Below are 8,085 nucleotides of genomic sequence, written 5' to 3'. Positions count from 1 at the left end.
GAGAAAAAAAAAAAAGAGAGAGAAAAAAGAAATAAAGATCCTTGGGTGAAAACCTCTCTGAGGCGCCCAAGGCAGGTAGTAGGGGTGAAAACCTCATTGAGGCGCTCCTATTGCTTTTTCAAAAAAAAAATAAAAAAAATTGAAAAAGATCCTTGAGTGAAAACCTCTCTGAGGCGCTCAGGGCAGGTAGCAAGGGTGAAAACCTCTTTGGGGCGCCCTTGTTATCTTTTCAAAAAAAAAAAAAAGAAAAAAAAAAAAAAAAAAAAAAAAAAAAAAAAGGGAAAAAATAATAAGCACAATATGAAAATTGCATGCAAGTTGCAGATGTTCTATGGAGGAGAAGAAGCCTCTTCAATCACAACCAAGGGTCCTTATCATGCTGTCAAGGAGCCTCATCAGTACCTCCTCCAAGAGCACCCATGTTTTTCAAGGTATGTGCAATTTTATCATGGTTTGAATCTTCTACAGGAAGCTGCTGTCTTTCTACAGGAGGGCGCAGTCTTTCTACAGGAGGGTCTTTCTACAGGAAGGCGCAGTCTTTCTACAGGAGGGCGCAGTCTTTCTATAGGAGGGCGCAATCTTTCTACAGGAAGGCGCGGATTTTCTACAGGAAAGTGCAGACTTTCTGCAGGAAGCTTTGTGTCTACAGGAAACTTCCTGTAGAAGTCTGGGACGGCCAAAAATTTGTTTCAAACGGAGATCTAGCGGCTGAGGAATGGGTTGGATGCATGCATGCCACTGATTGGCACCCCTGAACATTGCTGTAACCTTGCTCCACCATCCTCGTCGCCATGCAACCAAGATCCCTGCACCAGCAAACCAGATCAATGAGTTCTCGTGGTACAGCCATTTGTCAAAGAAAAGCAAGCACCGAGAGCTCATACCACATCCATGTCGAGCATCAGAAGCTCCGGGACCGTGATCAGAAGATTCTATCCCTCGTCGTGCAGCATGCACCCAAGGAGGCGAGACTGTTACAAGGCACCCCGCGGGAATCCTGTAACAGTCAAACCTGCATGAGTGGATACCATTCACAGCGCCGGCCTCTGCAAAAAACACACGGGCGCAGGCAACCAGATCATCCACTCCATCGCCAGAATCCTGTAGCCATGAGCCTCCGGGACTATGTAAGCCGCATGCAGCAGGTAGATCCACTCCCCGTCGTCCAAAAACCGAAAAATCGTGTGCAGCCGCGCGCAGGTAAGTGTCTCAACCTTTCCTTCCACCAAATCGCATGAGTATTTCTTTGATTTGTTTTGCATGGCGTAGAAATGAATGGTTGAGCGGCCGTATGGCCAGTTGACTGGCCACGTCGGCCAGTTATGGTATAGTCGGATGCTTGGGTGGTAGCCACGACAAAGAAATACGCAGCACGCACGTGAGGATAGTCCCGTCAGCCGAGAAACGAGTTTAACCGAAAAGGGCGGAGGCAGATCTGTGGGAATGAATGCGGCAGCGAGTGAATATGCAGGTGAATGATGGGTGACGTCGCCCAACGGTCCGGCGGGGACAGCTCACCCCCCGCGCCACGAGCTGCGCCGATTCAAAATCTAATCTGCTAGATTATGCACATGTATTCATCAACCTCCACTTCAAAACTCGAGTGGCTCTTCTGATTTCCTTTAAACGTTGATACGCCGAGCTTTCGGCTACCAGAACACTGGTGAAGCACCTCTCGACCGCTGGCCAACTACAGTCCTCCCCGAAGTTTGCATACTGCTCCTACAGGAACGCAGTCCTACAGGAAGCAGTCTCTACAGGAACGCGGTTCTACAGGAAGGTGAATTCCTCACGTAAGAAAAGGTGGCAGAAAAAAGGTAACCCTGAAACTCCTTCCGCAATTGGCTTTCAAAGGTGGCAAGATCATTATTCACAGTCTGGTCATAAAAATATCGGATTGCTGTGCCTATACTATCGCTTCTACAGGATAGCAGTATAATTAGACTGTGTTTTGTGAATTGTATGCATGCTCTGCCTGAAATAGGCCGAATCTCCTTTGCATTTGTCACCTTTAGTCAAAACCCCCGTGTTCATCATGCCGGGTGGGTTTATCAGGCGGGAACCCACAGATTCCACCAAATTAAGGAGAAATCCCGCAGTGGTAGAGCTCTTCACCAGAGCACAATGGATGCCTTTTTGTGATAAGCTGCAGGGCTACGATGATGAAGTAGCCGAGGAATTCTTGCAGGCTTTGAAGCCTAAATCCCAGCCACTGGCCACAGTAAGCTTCAGAGGTCTAAGCCTCCAACTCACCCCAGAACACATAAGTCGGATCACAGAACTGCCCATGGGTCTGCCGTGGGATAAAGAAGAGCGGAAGCAGAGCCAGCAAGCAAAGAAAGAATTCTTTCCACCTGAGGAAGAATTCTCTGAGGATAAAAACGGGGTGAGAAGAACGAGTTTATCACCACCTTGGAATGAAGTCAGTTTGCATATCATGAAATATATTACTTGTGAGGGCCGGTTCAGCATCGTGTATGCATATCACTTTCGGTTACTCACTGAGTTGAGGCACCGAATTGACCTTCCTGTAGAGAAAAAACTGAGCATCCCTCATTATCTCCTGCAGTCCCTAATGGAGTGTGCTACAAAGCTAAGAGAGGGCATACCTGATCAGATAGCCCACCATGGGTTAATAAAATTGCTTGTGGAGGATGCACTGCACTCATATAAAGTTCCCCTCTCCTGGGAGTCATTTAGGAATCTAACACGAGATGGGGACATTAAAATGTTGATTGAAGATAGTGGCTCCTCTAGCAGTGAAGACAAGGAAGCAGTGGCTGAGGAAAAGAAGGATGAAGAAAAGGGTGGCACACCTATTCTGTCAGCAAGGGAAAAGAGGATGAAAGGCAGAATGGACAAAGCGGAGGTAGTCCACGTTAGCCCAAGCACCTCCACAGCACCTACACCCAAAGCAAAAAGAAAAATTCAGGCATGCAAGAAAGCAAAGACGGAGACACCTGTACCTACAGAAAAACAGAAGCAGGCTTCTACAGGAAGCCCGAAAATCACTAAGGAACAGACTTCTACAGGAAGTCTGGAAACAAAGACACAGGCTTCTACAGGAAGCCCAAAGCTGATAAAGGAAAAGGCTCCTACAGGAAGCCCAAAGCTGCTAAAGGAAAAGGCTCCTACAGGAAGCCCAAAACCGGTCAAGAAAGGGTCTTCTACAGGAAGCCCAAAAGTGCTGAAGGAAAAGGCTTCTACAGGAAACCCGAAATTGCAGAAACAGGCTTCTACAGGAAGCCCCAAAAAGGTAAAAACCAAAGAAAAGGAGGTGGATATTCTGGCACGGGAGGCAGCAGCTGTATTAGCTGGCCTCAATACGCCACCAAAGCCAAAAGACAAAAGGAAGAGGGAGACTCCTCTGTACTTTAAGGCTCGGAGAAGTGTTAGGATAAACACGGGCAAGCCACAGGCCCAATCCAGCAGCCCGAACGTCATCGAAGACACACCTACTTCTCCCAAAGAAAAGTCACCCTCCAAGGTCACAGTCACCTACGAGAAAGGGAGTCCAAAGAAAAATACATGGCAGGAAAAGTTAGAAAAAACTCAGCTACAGGAAGCCGAAAACATTCTACAGGATACTCTGGCCCGGCTACAGGAAACAGAAAAGAGGGAAGGAGAAGGACCCTCATCACCAAGGGAGAGTGAGGCAGAACTGCCTGAAGAGATAGCAAGAGAACACATACCAGAACCTAGCCCTTCGCCCAATCTGAATTCATATTACACCTTTTTAGAGGCGGGCAAAATCATACCGCAGAAATTCACCGTGCCTCTATTTTTTGAACTAGAGAAAGAGAGAGTCCGTTCCCACACATGGATGCAGATCACCAAATCAAAGGGTGTGGCAGACATAGGCCCTCTACAGGATCAACTCAGGGAGGTCAGGAGTGAATTCACCATGGCTAAACATGTGGCTAGTTGCCAGCAGGCACTTCTACAGGAAGAAAATCAGAAGCTACGGTTGCAGCTACAAGAACTAAAGACAGGGGCAGGAACATCCTCCAAGGACATCACAAATGAACAAGAAGGCAAAAAGGAGCTGACCACCAGTCTTGAAGAGCCAATGACACTTCTACAGGAGGCAGAACAGCAGACAAGAATTGAAGTGCAAGCCTTAAAGGAACAGCTGCTACAAAAGGAAGAACAATTGGCCTGCATGGCCAGTTGGGCCATGGAAGCAATTCAGTGCAGAACGCCCGCAAAATCTTATGGATTGTTTTTAAAAGATCAATGGCTTCAATTCCAAATAAACACCTTGGCCCAAAGAGGTATTGCACACATCGAAAACCCACAGCAATTTTCTGAATTATGCACTACTAGTTCGGCAGAAGACAAAGCCAAATTGGCAGAGTTTTACCTCCACAACTTGGCTTTGCCTAATGAAGTCTCATGGGATCCCAACATTGCCTTGGGTGATATGCAATTGATGGCCCTCGCCTCATGGTTAAACCATGAAGATCAAAGAGCAGCTGAAGCAAAATCGGTCATGAACCGAGAAGTGATCGAACCACTGTTCATTAGGCCGGAACTAGAGGACCCGGTGGCACTCATCTCAACCCACCAACAGTTGGCTACGGATCCCACAGCTTCCTTGAATTTTATAGACCAACAAGCCTAGGCCATAGCTCACTTTGAAGACATGGAAAGGTTGTTGGGAGAAAGTGCTGCCCAGGCTTGTGCACGCAGATGGAATACCATGGCCCACAACTTGAAAATCCGGGAGTACCATACCCCCATCCGAATGAGAGAAGCTTTGGCAAGGGTTGACCTTTACAAGAAGTCCATGCAAAGCCTCCAAGCCAGCTGGATTGGCCTTAAACTCAGCCCACCACTATTGCTGGGATTGACTGAAGGAAGTGCAAAGGAAGATGACAGTCAACAATGGGAAGAGGTAAATAGAAAAGCAGGGTTTCACATCTACAGAGAGGACCCTACCACAGAGCCTTGGGATGCAAGAGAAGCAGTGAAAGCAATGAAAGATGAGGACTTGGACTAAGTTGCTCAAGGATGAGCAAATAGTTTAGCTGGGGGGTGATGATGACCCCCAATTTTTGGTATAATTTGGGCTCATTTGGCCTACTTGTTTTGCTCAAACCATTCACTTTTTACTGCTTATGCATGCATTTCTTAGTTTATTCGTGTTGTTTGTAGGAAGAAGGGTAGACACTTTATCTACGTGACTAATGCATTATGATCTCAGGTTTTTGCATTAAAAGGGAGAAAAGACCACGTGAAAAGGAGACAAGGAGACAAGGAGGTGGCACTCCTGGTTTTTAGGAGAGGATGTCCACAGTCTTGGGACCTTCCTCGTGATTCCAACCAAGAACTCCGAGCTCCAATCCATCTCCCCACCGAGCTTAGAAGCAGCCAACTGTTCTACAGGAACAGCAGTTATAACTGTTCTACAAGAACAGCAATTATGACTGTCCTACAGGATCAGCAAGTTAAACTTCAGTTGGACAGCCGAGCTCCTAAAATCAAGGACACTTGTTGGATGATCGTTTTTGCATAAGTATGGAGGCCGTAGCCTTTGATAGGTTGTTGAAACTCTCGCATTACTATTGTAATTTTTGAGCACAGCTCGGTCTTTGTTCCTTTTTGTAAGCCAATTTGGCATGATATGAGATTATGAATAAAGAAGCCAGATTTTGAGCTAGTTCTGAGTTTTCTCAAGGAGCTATAGCTCTCAGGTTAGGGCCCAACCTGAGAGAAATAGATATCCTCAGTGTTGTAATGTGTTTGCATTTCGTTCCAGCACTTTGAGTTTGGTTATTTTCACATGCAATTCGAATTCACAGTTTGGTAATTTAGTCGTTTTCATGAGCATAGATAGGACTAGTTTATGGTTGAATTGCTTTCGGTTGTTTAGTTAGATTAGCAGGTTGATAATACATTGGAGCTCCAGCAAAAAGGGTTGAGAAAGTCTCCACTACCATCTCTATTTGGAGATTGGAGTGCAGCCTATACCAGCCACAAAAATACGCAGTTATTCACTTGATACATGCTGCAACATAGTCTCGTTTATGATAGATCTTTCCATGCACTTCACTCTTGCACCATACACCTCCATCACCACTTCATGCACATTCCTTTACACGCTTTATCTTGCTGTTCATTGAGTTCAGGTAGTTTAGGTTAATGGATTTTCGTCTTGGTGACAGTCATAAGCATTTGTTTCATTTACACTGCTTTTCATCATTTTCTTACCTCCTTCTTCGTCTTGATCACGCATACAACCACATCCTCGACCTCTGCTCCGCCCTGTTATCTCCTAAACTCCTCCACTCCTCACGTAACTCCATCCTTTAGACATTTCGTTGTTATAACCTTTCATCCATCAACCCACGTCATACACTCGTTCTCCAACCTACTTCTCCACTCCTGAGCCATCACCAGCCTTATTCCTACCTTACACATCTTCCCCTACCATTCCATCACTCCTCCATCACTTCAAACACCCACGGTAGGTCATCCTGTAGAAATTTGTAGACTTCCTGTAGAAACCTGTGCGTTTCCTGTAGAATCCCCTGCAGACATCCTGTAGGAGGCCACTCACTCGATTGTTGAGCCTCTGAACGTGAGGAACCTATGTGGACTGATGCTAAGGATATCTGGGAACCTCTCCTAGCCTCCCCAACCTTTCCCAAGCTTTCCTTCCTTCCGCATCACATCTGCACAACCAAACCCTAATAAGCACAAAAACACAATCACTCCATCCACTTAAAGAAAAAAATACAAAAACATGTCTTTTAAGCTGCAAGTAGATTAGATTCATGCATTTTCACTTATTAGAAGTAATGGCATCATTGGTAGAAGTTTCCTTCACATTCTTTGCATCATAGAGGTTAGACTAGTTAAATTAGGGTTTCCTAGGGTTTCCATGTTTTGATTTGCTTTCAGTTCATTCTTGCCAAGTAGAGTAGTCTTCTTTGAGCTAGCTTTCATCCATCATTGATAAAGCTTCTTCTGTGAGCCTATAGAAGTTGGCTTGAGCCCTAGCGGACTTGTGCCAGCTGACCAAGTGACAGCTGCGACAAGAGCTAGTACTTGTGCATACAGCACCGTCGCTTCCAAGTTTGTACGAACTACCGGGTTGATATAATTAAGAGACAGGAAGCCCCAGGAGTTGTAGCATTATTGCTACAATACTGGAGCTCACCACATTGTTTGGCCAGCACGATGACCGTTGCTGGTACCTCATTGCCGTGGAATTTTCTCATCACTTTTCTTGCCAGTAGCTGGGTGGCTACGCGCACCACTTTATCTTGAATAATAGTAATGATGTAGCCCCTCTGCTTTTTCTCCGACTTGTATGTCTTCTTGATGGCCTCGGTGAGCACCAAGTCTCCGCTCCTGCTAGCTATTTCCATAGGATCCTTCCCCATACAGGGAAGCCGATAAATCCTATGAATAAGCTCCGTCATGATGGGAATAGGCTCCTCCAGCCACAAATACCCATCGTGCACTAAGAAAAGTAGTTAACTGATGACAAATATCGTGATTGGTGCCTGATGAAAGTGTGGGATCCATAGTAGGTGGAGTAGCCCAGCCTTCTCCACCCCGCATAGCCATTTTTGTGGCTGTAGCGCTGTGACTACCCCCTCCTTGCTTTTTTCATGAGTTGGCTAGTCTCCAAATGTGGGAAATTTTCACTATTCATGAGGTCCCAATATTCAAATTTCATCGTGGGCACGTGGCTCAGAACCAAACCTTAAAATAGAATTCCCTCTGGGAGGAGCGGGGTTTTGAGTGCGCTTTTAACGGCATCCAAATCTTTGGGTACTTTTACTCTCCCTTTCCTTAGAGGGACATACTTGGGCATTTTTGTTGTAGCGCGCACTGGTTGAATGTCTTCTTCCATTTCTTCATTTGGTTCAATCTCTTCTACGAAGGCCTGGAGATCCTCCTCATCATCATCTGTCTCAAGATTAATCGTCTTGCCCTTGTCTTCCATAGACAGTTTACCAAACCATGGATTTCACAGAGACATGCAGATTGGTTCTACCATCTTTGGATCCTTTTCGGGCCTCAGTGTATGGGGCGATCTAGGAATCTCCGATACATCCCCCATTGGTGGCG

Source organism: Pinus tabuliformis, chromosome 5_2, assembly GCF_031772625.1.
Source record: "Pinus tabuliformis cultivar Carrire ecotype Pingquan chromosome 5_2, CPIR1, whole genome shotgun sequence".
NCBI lineage: Eukaryota > Viridiplantae > Streptophyta > Pinopsida > Pinales > Pinaceae > Pinus > Pinus tabuliformis.
This window is presented reverse-complemented; position numbering follows the sequence as displayed.